General features: G+C 43.4%; 1 long non-coding RNA gene across 1 annotated transcript; it reads right to left on the bottom strand.

The window, feature by feature from the left end:
- Positions 1-294: 294 nt before the first annotated feature.
- On the bottom strand, positions 295-21,609 carry LOC147795051 (uncharacterized). Its single transcript, XR_015424161.1, has 3 exons — positions 19,705-21,609; positions 11,662-11,888; positions 295-401 (listed from the first exon to the last, which is right to left on the bottom strand). It is a non-coding gene; the product is annotated as an uncharacterized LOC147795051 (long non-coding RNA).
- Positions 21,610-21,925: the final 316 nt, after the last annotated feature.

The raw sequence follows: 21,925 nt of genomic DNA, 5'->3' as shown, positions 1-21,925 counted from the left end.
CCGCCGTTGGCGCCAAAAATTTGCCCGTGCGCCAGCACGTTGCTCCAAAATTAACGCCGGTGTTATTACTGGGTCAGCCAATCTGTTTTGGTTGGCATTTAAAGTCAGACTTTCGAAAACACGAAACACACCGCTGAGGCAGCGACGATCGTGCATTTCGGGCTTAAGATTCCATTAGTTACACTCCATTAAGGACGGCTGTGCAAAAAACTCAGCAGTGGAAAAAAAATGAGTGGAATATGGAACAAAAGACATAGCGACAAATACCACTTTGGAATTTTAAGTGAAAGGCAAGATAAGTCACGATCTCGAATACCTGTTTTGCAGACGATTTTTCCCTCGGGGCTGGTCCGTCTCCAACGCTTTAATCTCCTCACTAGGATCACTTGATGGGTGTAAATCTGGATTAAAGAAAGAAAAAAGAACAAATGTTTAATGGAGCTGAATAAGTATTGTAAGTCAGACAAAATGAGTCAGCCACATTTTGAAAAGGAGTTTTGCACGATCTTTATAAAAAAATTAATATGCTATTTTTCTCTTCTGGCAATAAGTTAAACATGAAAAAGTTTGTTATTCATAGAATTCCCGTTGGAAAAGACCCTTCCATTACTAGAGGCCATGCGTATCACATGAGGCAATTTAAATTTAAATTGCGTGTTTGCTTGAAAAACATGTAACATCTACATGTTAACCCAGATATTCAAATTGATAGTAACAGGTTCCAGGTCTTGTGCAAGCATTGCTTTTCAACTTGAATCCTTATATCATTTCGGTTATTTTGATATGAAATTCATGTAAATATTCTGATAATGAGATGAAAATAACTAAACTAAACTAAATAATTTCGTGACCTCTGGGGTCCCTTCTTCATCATATTTTGCAAATTAGCCTATAGCGTGCAGAGTTGGTTTTAGATCACCTGATTTAAATCACTGATTCAACTTGCGATTTAATTCAGTTAGTTTTTAGATCACTGACTCGAATCGAAATTTCAGTTTTTTGAAAAGGGCAATCAATGTTGCCATCAGTTTTTCCTTTTTTCTTCAACTAATTCGTAATGATCCCAGATTTGGCAAATACCTTTCCAAAAGCCCGTCGTTACCAACATTATTAATAAGAAATATGTTTGCACAACTTTAAGACAAAATTCGCAACGTCAGGAATTTGTGGTTCAATTTCTGACATATGTTTTGATTTAAATCTGCTTTTTAAATTAAGTGCATTAATTAAATGAGCTATGATCATTATTTAATCAAACTTGATTTAAAGTGTTCCCCTCTTAGATTAACATGGTAAAAGTATTACTACACGTACATTTATCTTTTATCCTGATTTTAGTTTGGATTAGAAATGCTAGTCATTGCGCGGTGAAACATAGCTGGTCACAACATTTTTTAAATCAGTGATTTTTAATTAGGCCTTAGCCATTTTTAAAAATTAAGACAGAGGAGCTGGATCATGAATAGATGAACTTGCAATAGAGTAATAACATTAAAATTTATCTTAACCATGGCTTCTGGAATGCAAAACATGGGGCCTCTAGTTTTGACAAAATGGTTAGATTTGCTTGCTTTGGAATGATTATGCTGAGTTACCTCCTCAAATTTTGTGATATGCAAAATGACCATTAGACATCTTAGCTCGTACCATCATAACCTTGTCGTATTTTGTCATTATTGTAAGGTGAAATAATCATTACCGTATGGGGCGGTTTTACCTGTTAATTGACACATACATCAAATCTGAGGCAATTCCCACTTATTCACTTGAGGTCATTCCTTAAATGTGCGCTGCCGTATGAAAACACAGTTCTATATAGCCACCATTGATCGTGCACTGCGTCCCCTTTCCGGGATCGATGAAAATCTTATGCAGGGGTTTAATAGTAGGTTAATGGTACCTAATAGTAAGTTTTAACCCGAGCGTGTTTGGGGTAGCATCGCCTCGAGCCACCGGTCACCGGGACTCTCCCTTGAGTTTAGATAAGGAGAGGAGCATAAAGTCCGTGTACCGTCATTTGGACGGCCTGTCTACGGGGAGTTTCGTTGGTTACCGTCGCGTCACGGTGTAAATTACATCACTATTCAAGTAATTCCATTACTTTATTCTACACTTCGTAGAACTGGATATTGTTCACGACCTAAATCTTACTATTGCTGCAAGATATTTGGCGAACATGTACATGGTTTATCCTAAGGAAAGATCAAAGCAGAGCTGTACTCTACTACTTGCTAAATGAGGTCTTACGATTTTTTTCTTTGTTTGCAGAGCAATTTTAATATGTGCGTTTACTTATTGACGATATTCATAACATTCGACAACACGTATCTTTCATGTTTATCCAAGGGTGAAAGAATACCCTTTTCGCGCTATTTTGACAAGGAAATAAAATTTCGACGGTAAAATTCGTTTGTTTGTTTTGGTATGAACAAATCAAGTCCTCGCGGGTGGCCAGCAACAAGATTTGAAGGAAATACACTGTCTCGCTGCAAACACAGTGTTTTCTATTAAATCAGTGTTAGAAATTGGGTTTCTGAAGATGATAAAATTAATCGAAACAATTATGTTTAATAACAATTATGGTATCAACTTTTAAAGGGGTTGAAAATTAAGCAATCTCCTGCCACCAGAAATGAAATTAATCATGTATCCTACTCAAGGTTTCTACTTGTTTAGAATGTATAGAAGCCAGGCGTTACTTTAAGAGAAATCTATTGTGATATTTTCCCCTCTTTCAGTTGTTCTCCCAGAGGTGCATTGTGACCAGTTTCAGTCGTGTTTCCAATTTTTCGTCCCGAGTTCAAGTTTCCAGACCAAGAAGCCTCCTATTGTCCTTTCGGCCCGTTGCAGCTGGACTCCAGAGTCAAGGGAACGCCCGTGCGCGCGCGATTTTGCCGGGGCCTCAGCACCAGATCACATTACGCTCTCGCTCACAAATTGAAAAGGAGTTTCGGCCCGTCTCAACTTTTGCCGGCCTCTTTTTCGGAATCTCCGAGGATGGATTTCTTTCCCGGCTTGCACTTTGTCCTGATCAATTCAGGCGTTGGCTTTCCAGCCGCGACACCGGAATTTGATGTCCTCCATGCCACGGCTCTGAATGGCGCGAATTGAAACCAGACTCGCCGAATGGAATGGTTTTCCTGTTCATCGGCCTAATGAGGGAGGTACTCCCATTTTCAGAGAGAGAAATTCCTCCAGATTGAGCCCCTGCGACATCGATTTCACCCCCCCCCCAAAAAAAAGACTCAAGTTTGATTAAAGTGCCTTGCGAGTACGAACTGGATCAATTTATGCAGGTGGTATATGAACCTTGAATGCAGAAAGCTTTCACCAAAGTCACCCATTCTTGGTGACGGCTCCTAATTTCTGTGATAATATGCATGACGTCATGCTTCTGTACTAACACCTGCACAGCTCAAGGTCGCTGTTTTGTAGCTCTCTTATGCATCTCTGTGAGTTTCCACTTATGACAAAAAGACGGGTAAAAGAAAGGAAAACGTACAGTTGAAGTGTCTGTCATTAACAAGACTACAGTCTTGTTGATTAATTTTGTTCTACCTTTATTAGCGTGGCACATAAGTCATTGCCAAATACAGACACGAGGATACGGGCAGATGAAATAACAATTTTGAGGAAGATCGAAAACAGGAGTTCCCTTCATTCACGAGGAATGGTGACAGGGATTAAACTTGTATCCATAGGTATACCACAGCCCACTGAAAATTGCGATAGATTCAGGAAATGGTACTTGACCGCAGGTGTGGAAACGAGTTCAAATTCCGCTCTGGTAGTTGATACCGAACACCGGCGAACAACCTGCCACATTGTACGGACATCTAGTACACACCACCCGCAATTACACGCACCGAGGCCCATTACTGGAGTATCCATACGCGTACAAGTGCTCACGTAGCAAATTTATGTCGTACAAATAAAAGCCAAAAGTAGCCAAGAGCTGTATAAACTATAGCGGTTTACGTCTTCATTGGCCTTAGCAGAGTCTTTAAAGAAAAAAATCCGCACGTATTTCCCTCATGTTACAGCCGGGTTATATTTACCAATGCGACTTCAAATTCCCGCCAAAATCAACAGAGCCCAGCCTCGCGCGCCTCCGAGCTATTTGCGCAAGTGGTGCAAGATTCACCGACACAAATTCGAGTCTCACGTACGGATGAGCAATTCAGACGGGGGAGCTTGCGCTCAGCTTGTTCGACGTTGTTGTAGGCTATTCAATCAGGCCTAGATCCAGTGTCTGGGTGTTCCTGACGTGTGTAAAGATCGCATTAGCAAACAGGATTGAGAGAGTCTCTGCTTGTGGGTCGAGACTATTAAGGGACAAGCACAGGGATTGGAGCCTTGGACCAGACACCTGACTGACCGTTCCGTCTCTAATCAGGAGATCGGTTATCCTTTAACACAATTACTTGATGCCCTAATCAGGTATACGATTGCGTCAATACCTTGATCGTGGCAATGGATAGCGCGCCAAATGTTCTTCTAACCTACACGTAGACTATGAATACTTAAGTCGTGGGTCAAATTTTTTCTCTGTGCCAGTTCTTAAAGTTAAGGCTGAGATTTATGTGAGTCGGTCTGAGTTATTATCCAGAGGGCTTTCCTGTGGAGCCCTCAAAATAAGAATTACTTTACGGATCTTGGCACGACGAGTGATGAATGGTTGTATGCAGAATGAACGGTGATTTTCTGGTTAAGACGGACCTTTGTGTAATTTCGAGGGTTTTCGTGCGGTATCATCCCCATCTGTGATGAAACTGATTTTACAGGCGGGTAAGGCAGCGTATCAACTACGTCGAGGTCATTTCTGAGGGACATGGTTGGACCTGGTTCTATTTTCCTGCACGTGCGCAGATTTGAATGCCTTTTTTGGTGTTCGTGTTGTTGAAATCCAGACTTGTGTTTAGTATTTCGCCCATGCAGTTCAGTCCCGACAAATCATCTTTGGAAATTTGACCATATACATGTAGAGGAATTTATTAGGTTACGGGGTCGGTGTTTTGGCTTCAATGTCTGTACAGCTGCAGGCGTGAAATGTACTCCGTGGCGTTGCCCCCCTTTCCCCAAGCTGGGTCAAATTTTTCCCCCGAATGAAAAAAATGCAAGTGCACGCCCTCTGTCGGCACACCGGAAGTTGGCCAGAAGGCCGGGCTGTAAACCTACGCGGTTACGGAAGCTAGCGGTGCCAGGCTGGCATTGCGCCTTGAATAACTTACAATGATTTAACGATTTTTGTCAGGGGAGGGGGACACTGAAGTACTGAAAAGAGTCTGGAGTCTTCGCGTGTGCCAGTGAATTTCTACCCACGATGTCCGTCGTGTAAACCGTGACTTACCAATCGGCTGGTGGCCGTTTGCAATATAGCGTCCCAGCGACTGATTCAACCCCGTATTGCCTTCTTCAGGCATTTTCAGTTTCGAATCTTTGACTTAGACCTACCCCTCAAGAGACCTTTGAAACTGTGTAAGTTTTATGGTATGGGCAATTGATTTATCCGGCACTCAGCGATTTGGAATTCCGAAGAGCGTGATTTCATTTAAAAAAGATATTCCAGGGTTTTTTTTAATCATGATTTCTCTTTTCAGGAATTGATTGAGCGAGGTATTTTCTTGGGAGCGGCCGCGGGCGGCGTTTAATATCACACACGACACAGATATTGTGTCCGCAGGTGAAAAAGATCGCGCTTTGAGATATTTTGTATTTCTGGAGATATGGAAATATTTCTTCAATACTTTTTATCAACTGCGAATGAATTGTGTATTAGTTGTACACACGGGGATGCAGAATGTTTCCACTCGACGAAACTGGCACAAATTCAAGAAACGAAAAGGCCGCGAAGAATGCGATCTCTGCCACAGGGAGACATGTTCCAATGCTGAGACGTGGTTTTTATTGTGCGAGATACACAAATACCGCAATCACTCCAGGAATATTCCGAAAAGTAAACGCTGCCTTTTCGTTTTCTTCTGTAGCCAAACCCGGCAAATTTATTGAGGGATATTTTAGCATACAGCGCAGCGAAAAACATGCGTCGGTCTTTGATTGTTCGCTTTGGACCTTCGAAACTGACGAGAGACAGAACTGATAAGAAACTGTGTTGTTCTGGCAAAATCTCACAAAGCTCATGGCAAAGTCTGAACTGGTTGACCGGGTCCCGCGCCCTGTATTTAAGACCAGCGACAGCGTGACTCTTCAGGCACGCGAGCCAAGCCCCCGGCTTGTTAACCCCGCTCTATATTTAACGTAATGTGATTTCTTGCACCGCAGTAATGTTTTCCGAGGATGAGGGGCACGGGAGTTGGCCGGCAGAATACGGGAGACGCATCGCACCTGTCCGCGCGGCTTAAGGCACCCATCACATCCGTCATCTGCCTGGCGTCCATTAGAACTTGGCTGAAATTCTAGTGGGGTGTTCTTCCTTCCTCCATAGGGACCTTATTCCATTTTATGAACAGACGTAGGATTGGTACTCACATCTTCAATAGCATTACAACATTAGATCCAGAAAATAACTGCATTCATTATTTTGGAAGTTATTTTTGTGTATTTTCAACTGAAAGTTCAAATTAAATTATGTATTATGTACCTTGTACCCTTAACTTGTCTCATTCCATCGTTGTTTTTAGGTTAGTAGGAAAAAATAAAATCATGTGCTATTCGTCCTCTCGTTTCGTCGGCCATACCACGAAACAGGTGCACGTGTTGGCTGAAATGCTCATAAAGATGGTTCGTAGATGCTCACTCTATTAATCTTTCCCTATGGACAAACATGTTTTGCCAGTCTGGTTTTGACATGCCCGCTTGTTCGTGGTATGTAAAGCCCCATTTATCATTAAATACCAAACCCCAGTGCCGATGGTGATCAAAATCAGGGAATCGAATCAGTTTTTTCTGGGTTATCGCATTGGCCATCTTTGGGCCATTCTTGGAGTGGCCTAGATGCAGTTAAAAATTATGTCAGCGAGCATACTGCCCTGGGTGAAGCGTTACGGAGAAGTTTCCGGTTTCTTGTTTCCCATTTTTAGTTTTTCTTTTTTTTTACTGTTATGCTTGAAAGTCGGGTCAAAGTTTTATCCAGATTACTAGACCGAACTACAGCCGCGTAGCAAACGCTACGGTGTGATGCCGTTCATTCTGTCGTGGCGTGTCAGGATACCAGACTGCCTATAAGCAATGCATTTTCGGTCGACGTGCTACTCGTGCACTTCAAGTCTTTAAGGTGATTGCCTGAAACAGGAATGGGCCAAGATCTCGCCAGAAACGTGATACAATAATTCCTCAATCCTACCCTAAAGAAAGAACGAATGTTCGCGCTCTATAAGTATCATCCATGGGCCCAACGTTCCAGTTGGGTTTTCCATCAAAAGTCGAGATGACACCAGAGGAAGCCATGCACGCTAAAAAATGCCATTGAAATTATTGGGTTAATGACGGAGGGATACTGAAATGAAGCCAAACGACATACAACTCGCCTGTAATTTGCCAGGTGTATTTCCCATGTGCAAGACATGAGCTGCCTTTGAGAAGATCCTACGCACGGAAGCAGGTTCATTACATTTCTACACCTGAATACTTCTACACAAGTCATGCTCAAAGTCTCACAGTGCTGAAATGTTTCCTTAAAGAGGTGTACATCTTCTGAAGTGACGCCCCATAATTTCAACTCCTGTTTTCACCAGCAGGTGTCACTGAACTTGCAGTTAAGATTTAAAAAGTATTAAACCTCGCCATAAGTGATTGGCCTCGCTTTGTATGATGTCTGAACGCCCTCAGCATTTTCCCATATCTCTTGGTTCAGGTATCCCCAAATTAACCTCTGGGCCCCTCTCCCCGTCCTGGCGATGCATTCGGCGGTAGTTCCGCTTCGTGCCATTGGCCCGATCCACCGAGGAAGTGGCCGGTGCCCCCCTCGAACGAACCCAATACCGCTTGGAGTCCAAGTCTCCTCTCGGGTTTTCCTTTAAAAAGGAAGCTCCCAAGCCAAGTTGACCTCAACAGAGACGTCCTGTCTGCGTGTCATCCACCTCGGACCATACCCCGCGTCTTCCTTTCGCGAGGCTAATCCCATCCCCGGCTCGCGTTTCGGATCGCTTTCGACCAGCGGGGCGCCTGGCGCATTCCTCTGATTGAAAGTTTAAGCGGCACTCCGACTAATAACGTGTTTACCCATTAGGAGTGATTAATTTGTAGAAACCGGCTAATGAATTGTTTTTCGTCTCGATGTATGAAGTCGGTACAAACTCTCTGCATCTCGATGTCACTCTCCCTGGGACTGTGGGACTCATTTCTTTTCCTTCGGTGAAAATAAGTGTACAGATCGACCGACATTTCTGTCTGTAAATCATGGAAAAAAAGTCCGTTCGATTGCGGTCCCCAGTCCTCGAATGCCGATAGCAACGTATGCGTTATCATGGTGTGCCGACGCGGGTCAATCGAAAGGTTACTTCCGGTACGGCGTGCCAGATCCGACAAAATGTGTTCACGCAAGCATCTGCCCGCCCCAAGGGAATAGGGACAAACCAATTTGGGAAATAAATACGTGACTCCTTAGGAGCAACCAGGAGAGGGGGGAGGTATTGGAGAACTTATGGTGGTTGGATGACTGACGGGGTATCGGCCACAAGAAGTTCAGTCATCCTGGGAATCAAGTTTCATAAGCCTATAAATAGCAACCCTGGATGATATCATGGCTATTTCGAAATTATTACGTATTTCCATTTCCGTCCTTAAATGTTTGTTCATAGACAAACCAAGGGTATTAAATGTTTGGACTAGTGTATAAGTGTATAGGAGACCATAGCAACAAATCTATATGGGTGTCTCTAATAATTATTATGTTCTTGACTGAAGCGGCATTCACTTTGAATAATTATAATTGACTCATGAAAGTCGCTAAATCCAGGTTTTGACAGAATAACTTATCCATTACATGGTTAGAGTAAATATTTCCTTGTGCCCAATACTGCTCAAGCAAAGCTCGTCTGCCCTAATGATATACATAACTCTTGAACCTAGCTTATATTGACCCCTAACGCATTTTTTTTAACGTCCGCCAACCAGTCAGATGAATCTAAAAGCATTGCATCGATGCATGACCAACCAATCAAATCTTATGGTGACGTGGGCCTGTGCTTTGCCTCGAATGTCTGAATAAATTGGATTCCTGTAACAGTAATATCCAGGTATGAAAAGAACGCGCACGTGCGCAGTGATGTCGACGGTGAACATAGTTGATTCACTGTCTCGCAGGCTCGAGCCGCGTCCAAATTGCTCGGCTACGGCTAGTGAACAACGCACGCGTCTATAGGATGTGGTTACAGCTGCTAGCAGTCGCATCCACTGACGCGCGTGTTCTTCGGCACTTAATTAGAAGACGGTCGTATTAAGCGTACTTCGCTTACCAGCGCAGAGCTAGAGCCTATCAGGAAACGATCGTTGACATAAATATCGTCTTCGTTTACTCCAGTCTGCTGTTCACTGCACTTAGGTGTTTGTGTCGAACACAGCTTATTGTTACCAAAAAAAGTGCAGATGTATGATTCTCGACAACAACCAATCATGAACGCGTCACGACCATAACTCATCGGTGTCACTGTAATCAAGGCAGATACGTCTGAAATGTCTCTTTAAAAATCTGTAGAGATCCTCCAGAGAGACAGGAATCGTTCAATTAAAAGACCAAATTGAACAGATGGACCGGGGCTGCTGTTGACACCTTTATACCTTGCCAAGCGCTGTCCCACGTAAAATATATCAGAAAAAAATTTAACCAAATTATATCAGCCAGCACAGTTGGCTGGATCTGAGAACAAAGTGCCATTTAACAGTGTCGTAACACAATATTGATATATAGTTTCCACCAGCCGTGGATCAGGTGCGGGATCTCTTAATGCGTCTCCGATACTCGATACGTTGGCTGTCAGGCGCGGGCTTTGGGGGGCTTTTTGGTGGGACGTGCGTGCGCTCTAAACTTGGACATGGTGGCTGGTGCAGAAAAGGGCCTCCGTGGGGACATGCCGCTGCAGAAGTCTGGACGCGAGGCGCGAAGGTTCGGAAAGACTCCAAAGCATCTGCTGACGGCTGCTGCGGTATTTGGGGTATGAATGTTCGACAGTTCCATGAGAACCAAAGAACCTTGGATGCCAAACCGATATGATGTGTAAAGCGAAGAGCTGTGGACGGATGAACAGTCTGTCTATCACCCATTTTTAGGTCCCATGGGCGTTACCTTATGCTTTTATAGGCCTCCCTGTATGGCCGCATTTCACGACAACCAAAAAAGTGTAATGTAATGCAATCGTATCGTTACAAGAAGTGACGTATTAAGCTTAATAACAAATTAAACTGAGCTGGTTTGATGACCGGATATACAGCTCAAATTAGGAGCTCCTCTGGCAACAGAATTAGACAACTTCATTTCAGATCTCTCTGTGTGAGTTCGTATAAATCAACACCATAAAGGCTTCCTTGTTTCAAAGTCTGTTTCGCTTTAAACGTGTCCAGAAATATCCAATTAAACACAGGGGTTTGGGTGGCCATTTAAAATTAAAGCTGAAAACAGCTAGCAAACAGCTGAAATGTGAAAAGTTTCCATACTTTTGTACAGAGGTATACAAAAAGGTTGAAATTCAGGGCCAACATCGAAACAAAAAAGCTGAAGTCAGCTAAAAGGCTGAATTTTCACACCCCTGTAAATATCTATCCCAATGAATCAAAGTTCGATCTTTGGATAGCACTTGACATTAATTAAGTGCGAAATTTATGACGTCGATGTTTTTCCCATAAGGCGGCATTTTTGAGGCAGAATGTCTTCCATAGTTACCGTCCCCATTGAGGGGGTTTCAATTCCATTAAGGTAGATGAGACGTGTGGCAAAAGTCGCTCAGGAATACATTTCCGCCTTTCAGATATCCCTAACGTGACACGGAATGCCTTTGATGAGGGCGGGAGATCTCTTAACATTGTCCCAAATCAGGTGAATTGAAGCCGTGTAGGGATTCGGTCTTTATTTTCAAGCGAGTCAAGATGGAAGCAAACCGGGCAATAAGGGGTTAACATACCGGGAATGAAGTCGGTGTTTGTCCAGCGAAAGGGTAGGCATGAATATGAAATTGAGGCAATGAAGTCAACATCTACGACTCATCACCAAGGGCATAGATTGTTCCGCTTGTTCGGCAAGGAAATGCCATTGCACATCAAAAAAGGATTTCGAGCTGCAATCCTGACGGCATTAGGGTGAACTGCTCAGGCTTAATGTTAGCGCTGCGACACCCGTTTTTGTCTAGATACCCCTGATATCACATCACAACGTACTACACACGCTCGACTCGTACACTTATTTAAGGACACCGGGCATTTTTTAAACTGTACAGCGAAACTATCCACTCAATTTGAAGGAACTGTCTCCGAATTATAAGAAAGTGATCTTGACAAAAGGTCCATATTACAGCAGATGAGAGGCACAGGCGAGTGGACAGCCTACGGTGAGTGTCGTCAATCAAGTGTCAGAGGTGGGATATCAGTTGACTCAGACGACTGGGCAATTTGGACTCTTAATATTCTGCCTCAGTCACATTGTCTTTCAGCGTTGGCCCCGCTCTACAGTGATATCCAATACCAAAGTTTTCAAAAGACGAGTGGACGTACCTTGCCATGGGGGGGAATTGCATCGAATCCAGAAACCTTTTTCCAATTACAAGGAGAGATATCGCTCAAGTGTTGGGGTTTGTCTGCTGTCACGGTTTCGAGCGTCCTCTCAAGCCCCCGCCTCGGCTACTTCCTCCAGTTCAAGTTGCCTTTTGGTTCGGTTAAATCAGTTGTCCAGGATAAAGTGTAAGGTCTCCAAAATTGCTTTTCTGGCGTCTGTTTAGCTCCTGTATATGTGACAGAATGTGGAACTTATCAACCTCCTTAGTGATGGACTTGCTGGTCTTTAATCTTGTAGCGTGTGTACTAGTGCGTCATAAACAGTTTCTGCATCTCGAAAATTTGATATCTCAGACCCAGTCTCATAAAGGCTAGCTTAACCCCCCGCATTCACCTGATCAAAGACGTTTCAGACTTTAGCCCGAGGACTTAACCGTGTCAAGTCGAAACTGTGGTTTGACACCAAGCCGATATTATTGAAGAACTGTTTTGGATCATCCTGGTTTCCCCCCAGGGTTTCGAGATACAGTGCGCCATCAGACTCTTCGTTCTTTTTCTCAGACGCTAGCTTTTATTGCTTTTCGTCTGTCGTCAGAGTTCGGCCATTAAAGACATAGTTTCGCAATCCTGAAGGTTCAGTCATACGGAGACCGAGAAATTAGCCACCGTTATACGGACAGACGGGAAAAAAAACAGCGAAACTATTTCATTTTCATCGGCTTGTAACAAATCCATTTCCCGCCAATTTTCAAGGAGTTAAACGTACATTAGTCTGGTCAAGCCGAATCTGCTAGCAGCCATTCTCGTGTCTAATTTAATGAAGTCCCTGTCACTCAATAAGAAGAGCTTCGCTTCCAGACGGACAATCGCGTAATTATATTTAGGGGAAACACAAGGCCCATCGGCGACGGGCGCGCATCGCGCGACCGTGCGCATTCATCAGATACTGCCCCGTAGTTTTGCCGGGAGTCACCTTGCATGGCCGCCTCCCCGATCGTCGGTCTCCAACGCGCGCGTGGTGGAACTTCAGTCCCTGGGAGAATCACCGAGTCTTGTCCTGGCGTCAGGGAGAAGTTGTCAGGGGAATATAAGCAAGATAGCCACCGGGTCAGACTCGGTTAGCGCGCAAACACATTCGCCCTGCTAGCGGACTATCTTTAGATTTCACGACGAGTGCCGTTCCATGTACGTCATTTTGCGCCAAGTATGAAACGTGATCGGGCTGCCTGGAAGCCCTCCAATCTCTTTCTGTTGCATTAAGAGTTACGCGTGCTTGGGAAGAAATCAGCTGGGTACAAGAACCAGCTCAAAATGATTATCATACTTGGTGTAATGTCAGCTTGAGAACTTACACTAACCACCTGCTACCGGGCACAATTTCCATAACGACATAGGAATGATGCCGCAACGAAAGTAACAGTTCGATCGTTATGTGTGAATTTCTAATGGGAAGAGGAAACCTGCCAGCAGGCATGGATCTAGGTCAAGATAGGACGTAAGATTTTTAATGTGTATATGCGTTGCATTGGCATCGTTTGTGTGCAGTATACCGTGCGTGTAAATCAACATAGGGTGTTGCTGTTCCCAAACAGATGTTATACAATATTTTGGTAAATCCGTACAGATTTGGATACCTATCGAGTACTTTTAAAAGACGTGGTCAAACGTGTTCATACTTTTAATGAATCCATAGATTACTGCGAGAACACGGCTAACAAGATTTACCCGCGGAACCGATCTGATATTGCCTTGAAAGTATCCGAAGACGCTGTCTGGTATGAACCGGCGTACACAGTCACCCATTGCATCAATGAAGTCCTCGCATTTCCACACCGACCGAAAAATCCGACGGCGAAGAAAACAGCCATTGAATAACCAAGCCACATACGTGATTGATCGCACTTAGTATAACATTACACGCATAGCCGTGTAGTTGAGAATCGGTCTGGCTAAGTGCTGGCATTAATGCGCTACCAGGCTGTTGCTCACAAAAGTGCCAACACCAAGTGCACTAAGGTGAGCAAATTTATTTTGGAGCCGTGGTCGATGTGGGTACCACAAGACTTAAGTGACAAAGTGACATGAGCTGGCAATCAACACTTCGTATATATATCCTCAACTTTACTTACTCGATAATGCGCTATACCCTCTAGAGTTGCACGATAAAGCGCGCGTATCCGGATACCAAGGTAGTTCATCAACTATCAGAAGAACTGGTAGATTTAATGAGGAGGAGTTTATTTTCATGCCGGCGACAAATGAAATCCCAAGTACATCAAAATTATACATGCGTAGCAAAATTTGTTACAACAATAATGAGAACTGGTGTATTAAGTTTGATCAATAGTACATAGTCTCAGTTATTCCAACATGTAGGGGAAACAAGCACTGTATGTTTTTGGCTTTCCCTTTACACGAACAATGGTTCAGACTTTAACACTGTAAACAGCGCATCATCGTAGTGGCAGTTAAAATAAAACGTTCCAAACCCCAACAATAACAGCTCTGAGTTTTGTGGATATAAATAAATGTGATTTAGGAATTCAGTTAGAAACATCAGGCTGCGACAAGACGCGCTGGCAATTTGATTGATAGTATTGTTGAAAGTGTGCAAGTGTTTAAGGTGTGCGAAGCGGTGAATGGGAACGATCGTTTTGGACACACACATCTTCACGGGGCGTATCGCATGATTGCCAGTATCTCTCAGCGTGAAGTCTTTAGTCCTGTCATCAGCTAGCCCGTCCCGGTTACTCGTCTTAAGACGAGTTCTTGATGGATTATTGTACCTGGTCGATGACAACTTGTCTTGAGGGACTTTACCGTCTCTTGGATTCGAGTATCTCCCCCATGAGATCTCTGGATAGTTTTAAATGACTGAGACATAACGTCTGGATAGCATCTAGGCGTCTACATGCAGGAGACACAATCTGTAGGCTGATGGTTGCACCAACTCATGTTGTCGAACATACTTCCACCGCGGCAGAACGTTTTGTCGTACTCATCAAGTAAGCCTGCTCGACATTGAAGCATCATTTTAGCAACTTTCTCACGGCGTTACATTTAATTGGAGGTCTCTTTTCCCTCTCAAATATGCGTACTAGCAATGAATAATGCGAATAACAGAAATCAAGCCGTGGACAATCAGATGTCGTGGCTGAATTTTTCTCTGTGTTTGCCATCGTCTCCATCTTTATCGAAAATCTCCCCTCGAACCTTAAGGTCCGTCTGACTCGTGACTCGCACTTTGGGTTACTATGGAAACCACTTTATTGCAAGATACACCAAGCAACTATTTCCTGGTCGCCGCCAGCTATTTTAATAATGTCAGTCTTTTACTTTTGTTGTTGATAAGACAACGACCATTATCGATGAATCAACGTCCAAATCTTAAGTGTCCTATCTCTGTGGACTTTGGTCCAAGATTTTAAATTGAAGCATCCCCACTCAAAGATCAATTAGTGACGATCGCATTGTAATGAAAAAAGGAAATTGCAAACATGCAACCTCTGGTTTGTTCCGGGAGTAGTTTACTTATGTCCGATCTGACATGAAGAGACTTAAATGGAGTGGAATTTGGTGAAAAAAATTACGTCTTCTCCTGTAACCCTTACTGAAATGCAAAGTCTGTACATGCACTTATACTTTACCAGTCCCGATTAAACTTTGTTTTTGTCTTGAAATTTTGCCGATGTCGTTATTAATGATGCAAATGCTTCACTTGTACTTGTCCGTCTCCCATATAAATCGCATAATTTAAGATGATACACAATAGAATAAAAGCGACATAGAACTGGACAGTGCATCCCCGAACCGACAGCAACAAAGCCCGCGCTGAAGCTAATTTTACTTAATCCCGCCCAAAATGCCAACATGTTGACATTTAATTTCGAGTGTCGAACTCCCACCAATATGGACGGCCAGTTTTCACAAGCGGCAAGGCGCAGCACATCTTGGTTAAACTCTCCCCGGAGAGAGCCGTGGTTGGACAGGATCTCTTCCTACCTCGGCTCTCACCCGCGCCCACCCGCTCAGTGGGATGGTTTAGGTGTGCGGTGTGGGCATTTGGTCTATTTGCGGACAGATCGAGTGTCGCATTTTCGGCGGTCCCAACGCAAGAAATCTAGTTACAGAGCAAATGTGTGTACGGAGGGATTCTTGTCCGATCCAACTGTTCAAATACAGCGTAGGTGTCGCTTGGGTTTGGGGTTAAAACTTGGCCGCGTGGGTAATTATTCTCCAGAAAAGACACACAGTGGCGGGGTAATGTTACGGTCGGTGGACATCAGTACATCTGCTTTAGGTTACCAAAACGTTCGAGAGAAAGTGCAAGACAGTCCGAACAATGTTCAGCCTCTATGTTTTCTGTATGTTCTTGAATTTTCACTCTATGTTCTTGTTCTTTGTGCGAGTCACAAGACTTGTATGATGGTGTGCGTGTAAAGGGAAAAAAACGCCTGCAGCCCCCCCCCCAACATGAGGGATGTTCTGAATTCAATCTATCATTCTTTTTTTACTTGACATTTATTGTCTACATTTTGAATAAATTAATGGTTTTATTAAGTTATATTGATTAGGATTTAGAGTGGCTCTGCACAGATAATCCAATCATCGTGAATTACAATTTAGAAAACAAAAGTGTATTTCATACATGTTTGACAAAGTGTCTTGGCTTTTAAGTGTCCTAAATTGTGTCTATACACATTAGAATGCCTCTCCCAGGTACCAAAATGTAATATGATTAATAATTCTTTAATCAGTACAGCCCCCTTACCACATTGACGTACATGTAGTGCCAAATAATTCATATTTGGGTACTTTCAGTTAGTTTTAGCCAACGGCGCTAAGTCCGTCGGTAAATAGAGTCTAAAGGCGCATAATCTAGCCCGTAGGCAGTGTTAGGTCTCCCAACTCCCGTCGCCTGACGCCCGCGCGGAGGAATAATGTTATTGGCGGGAAATGAAATATGAAAATATTCGTGCATAGGCCTACATCATGTGGAAGAATGACAGTGCGAGGTATGTTTGAAATGCTGAATGTGGTTAACCGTTTGCAGGCGAGGATGTTGTTGCCTCCCGATGTATATTCAATAATATGACTTCAGTGAAACCACATGAGGGTCTGATTTTTTTTCGTGAGTGCAAAGCCTGATTATTTTGATGTTATCGGATTAGGTCTGCATCCTCATTGTAGGTTTTCCAGAGTGCAGTTAGAAGTAATCCCATATGAAACCATGGGTTTAGAAGTTCCATGACCCTGACGCTTCACTCTATTTTGTCTTGCGTTACTCAGCTTATCGTTTGTTAGAAAGGGGCACAGTAAACAGTTTGGAATACGTATGTTTTTAATGCGTTGACGTCGGAAATTTTTCTATTTTTTGCCAAAATCTTGAGATAGAATGGATATCCAAACCAAGGTGCATCTTGGGAGGAAATAATTATGCCCTTCGAAAACCTCAAACCGCTCGAAAATCGCTTGTTTGATCATTTTAATGTTACTGAAATTTAAAATCTATGTCCATATTTAACCCAATCATTTTTCTGTAAGATTTTGAATTCATATTTAAAAATCATGAGGCTGTTGTCTAGATGTTTTTGAAAAATTTGAACCTCCATACTCTTATTAAACCAAGTGACGTAGGCAGTGTGCATGCAGTCAGCAATATTTCTTCGCAAAGCTTAAAAAGAACACGACTCTTAATTCACCATTTTTACAGCATGTCAAGGCATACCGTTCGTGTGCAGCACGAAATATGTTTTCCACGAGGGAAAAATGGAAAATCGATTCATGATTTTTTTTCAATTCATGACTTTCTTTTCGTGCAGGTGTTTCAGCTGCTGAGGCAGTTCCCCCTGTCGGACTCATCAAAATCACTTCCGTTTTATCCCATCGATCAGGGGATGGTATACCTACCTGCATCGCTATAACTTTTTTTTAACTTCGGCTTGTAAAAATTCGATGAAAGTTCAAAGGAGCCAGGCCACCTGGCGTGGAGGGAAGTTGCTTTCTGGACCAGACTCCCCTTAATCCACGTTCAGCGAATACGAGGTTTACAAATCCCATTTTTCACAAGTTTAGAAGATTATTTATTAAGATTCCAGACGGCATCCTTTTTCAATTTTCTTTGACGCCTTTGCTGGACATTTAGAACGTTTTGCATCCGTCAGCAAGACAGCAACATTGGAAGTCGTTGCAGTCGAGGCAAAGTGTAACCGCCACTGAAGCCAATATAGAACCCAAATAGCACATTTGCAAGCGCCCTCTGCGGTGTACTACACCAATTTATCCCTAGATTTCAAGTAGGATCCGTGCCATGTGATGGCTTGATACTGACAATGCACTACATTTGAGCTGTCAGAAATTTCCTCGCTCTTTCGTTTTTATTTGGAGATCCTTCACCGACCTTTCCCTTCGTTACGACCATCTCTGCGATCCAGGGGAGTGGAGTGGTCGAGCATTCCAAAGGAAGCAGGACGCATCAGACCCCTCGGACATTGATCCACTGTGATTAGTGTCCAGCGGGCGTGTGGTGCAGCACACGCGCGTTGACCTCCACCTCTGCCACTGCGCATGCGCTGCATGACGGAACTGGCAGATATATGAGCTGTGGTGGGCATGCTCAGTGGGCATGCAGTATTCGAAGATTACACCTGAGCCTTATTAAGCCAAATTCCTGCAGCTGTCGAGGTGGTTTAATAATGGAGATTGCAATTGCGTGCACGTGGAAGTAGACCAGCAAGGCTAATCGAAGGCGACTGAGGATATGAACGCGCAGGACCTTGACTTGGTGAATGTTTCAACCTTGCTGATATGCCATCTGTTGTGTGATCGTCTTGCATGGCATGTACATGTATTGTCCCCCCCCCTTTTCCTATTATGTCCCTGTCCCATTCATTTCGTCTTGAAATGTTAGGCTCCATTTCTTTCTGAGTCCCATTACAAATCTGCATGTTCACGGAACATGCATCCTACTTCAGAGTCATCTGGTTGATAAGTTTCCTGGTGAACCGAAGCACGCACGCATCTCGTTTTTCTATATGTTAATCGAGCTATTCCTATTATTATTACTTTTGCTATGGTCATGCATTTGTTTTTCCTTGGCATACAGTCTAGTGCATTGGTCTTTACTCAATCAAACCGTACCTTATATGAAAAAAATGGAACTCAAATATATGTGTGACAATACAAAAACGTATGTACCGTAAAAGCAGCGGTTCGAGTTTCAAATAATTTTGTACGCACTTTTTCACATGTTTAATCCACGATACGTTTGGATATTACGTAGAAATACGTTTAGGAATGCGTTTAAATGCTAAACGCTTTTCCATCTTTCCCATCAAAGCTAAATCTGTTTTCACGTTGAGCTTTAATTGAGGCATATTTTCAAAACAGCGTTTAGAAATATGTTTCAACTCTAAGCGCCTGTTTAACATTGTGTCTTGCAAAATTATAGAAGTTTATTCCCTGTTTTCATAACATGGTCAAGTGCACACGGGTCGTGCCACTAACCCCCGCAAGGAACACTAAGGGTCAACTCTGACCTTTTCTACCGACATTCCTTGGCGATTATAGAGGGGCCTATTTTCAGGCCAGCGATGATTCTTCGCGGAACTTCGAAAATCTGAAATAGCGTGAATGCATATGATAGTTCTTGCTCTCAAGATGTTATTCCGTTAGCCAGGATCTAGAAAAAAGAAGATCATAACAGAACTGGTAATATATCTGCCTGTTCTGATGTTCCGTCACGTATTAGGCAGAGGAAGTGCACGCGGCCCGGCTCTGTGTTGGTTTGTTCTTCTTGATAGTGCAGTCGGCGGTGATTACGAAGTATCTGTCATTTCTATTCACTAAAGCTGAATTAGGCTTTCATCATATAAACATTGTGAAGGGATAAAAGCAATCTGTCGACCATTATACCAACATCAAGGAAATGGTGTGGGCATGATGAAACCCTTTCTCTATATACGCAACGACAACTGTACATGTATGTACTGTCAATGATTCAAATATTGCTTATCAAGAATTTTTCAGGCAGGTTATACTTACCAAACTGATGTCTGTTTGTTGATCATTGCGCGCCAAGCAAATCTGGGTTTACCTCCCGCCTCATCTTTTCCTTCTGAAACAATGTTTCCCCTGCGATCCTGCCCGCCAAGACGAAGGCACTTAGGTCCGTATCATCAAAATGCCAAGCTAAAACATACATACCAGTCGTAAATCACCATACGGGCCCGAGCTGGGTACGATATGCCGAGCTCATCAGCCGCTCGAACCGTGGATCTGAGATTTTGGTGTTACATGGCAAGAACGGGCGAAAGGATTATAAAAGAAAGCGGATCGTGCTGAGCTGCCACGAAGCGAGGAGAGTCACTCGCTTAACGGCCAACTGTCACATGTCAGAAATTTACGGACCTCGATTTGCGAGCTTGTGGTTGGAGCTGGAACCGGCTGGGGATGAGATGAACCTAGATTCAGAGGAGAATCGACGGCTGTTCCGTGCATCTGCTTGACTCCCCGAGGTTCAGTCAGCACATTAGAATTCCCCCAGATGTAAACCCACGCTAGCTAGTCCAGGCACTGCGACCTTTCTCTGTTTACAAGGTTTTCTCTTTCATCAGCGGATCCCTTGAAGCAGTTTAGTGTACAGCTTAATTCGATCATAAGTTAGTCTAGCATCCACACTTAGATTCATACATCAAACGGCCGTCGACTTCTGCAAGCGTGGCAATTGCCGAGGCGAGATTGGAATTCTGCAGTTATTGAATATCGTTTGGTAAGTTGCAGAGCCGAGACATCAATAAAAACACCTTGACATTTATGATTTTTCATAAAGAATATGGAGCGTACGTCTGGAGAAATACTTAGATTTGTGTCTTGAACTATAGTACTAATCTGACCCTTCGGGGACCACTAACGGACATTTCAGGTGGCTATTGACTGTCGGAGAGACCTACGTTTACCACCATTTCCACAATACTGACCTTGCTGAAATCGCTTCATCGTTGGAGGCTTTGAGCTATACTGGTGATTAAGACTACATTCACATGTTTTGACCGTCAGCTTGCCGCCATCTTTCTTTGTTTTTTTTTTCTTCTTCTTCTTCTTTTCTTTTTTTTTTGGGGGGGGTCGTTAGTTTACTTTAATATACAGATAACACAAATGTGGCGATGGTCAAAGCATTTTTCAAAGACATGCGCGTCGGTCAATTTGCAAAGCTAACGTTCTGTGACACAGTGAAAAAAAAAGATCCGCCAGATCTTTGAGGGGATCAACCTGTTAATCAAACATGAACGTCTCACTTTCCCCGATAGCAAAACTGAGATGACAAAGAGGGGGGGGGGGAAAGGAGACTCAGAAAGCCCATGCAACCGAAGGAGGTTTGGGTTGTAAACGCTAGACTCCTCTCTTTAAAAAATATGAGCGAAAGAGATCCCACCGGGAGCTCTCTCGCACGATTGCCGTAGGGCAAGCTGGATTTACGTTTTACAGATCAGGTTTAGTCTTTTGGCACGTGTCTCTAACGGGTATTTCCAGCACCTGAACGGAACTACAAAAACAGCGTGGTACGTCAGTAAGCATTAAAAATAGACCCTGAGATTGGAGGGGATATTCGCATCTTAAGTTGGAATTGATATCAGCTCGGCTTGCGCAGACAAACCTGCCGTAAGGGCCCACGCTGACTCGTTTTCCACTCTCACGCGTCGGCCAAACCGCGTGTGAGGACGTTGAGCATCTCGATTATAACACTCAACGAACGCTGTTGATCAAATCACCTTTACAGAAGAAGATTTCAAGGAAAGCAAAATCCCTTCGTAATCATGTTAAGTGGTCAGTGTTATGAAAGGTTGATATCCGGTGGTATACATGTTCGATCGCGAATACACACGCCCTTATTGTAGAAAAACCACTTGAAACACTAAAACTGTAGAGTCGAACAACGTTACCGTTGGCTTCACCAAAGAATTGGTTCGTCGTTTGTACACGGCAAACGATTGTACATGTATGTGCTTGTTGACAGTGTGTGGATGGCGGATGCTGAAGGTTTAAAAACACCAACCCACGACATCTGTAGCATGAGGAGGAGGTCCGTCCAGCCGTGTAGTCCGGGTTGGGGGGAAGGGCAACGGCTTTCCTCGTGGGAACTCAGAGAAAAACCTGTGCCACTGGGTCTGTCTGAAAGGCTTTTGATATTAAATGTGACTTCTGCTGGTCAAAATAACAACTTGTTGAACAACAATTTAATTAGGCGTGATTGCTCAACAAAATC

This window comes from Acanthaster planci, unplaced genomic scaffold, assembly GCF_054643075.1.
Source record: "Acanthaster planci isolate LZ-2023a unplaced genomic scaffold, COTS_SCS Contig196, whole genome shotgun sequence".
Taxonomy (NCBI): Eukaryota; Metazoa; Echinodermata; class Asteroidea; order Valvatida; family Acanthasteridae; genus Acanthaster; species Acanthaster planci.
This window is presented reverse-complemented; position numbering and strand designations above follow the sequence as displayed.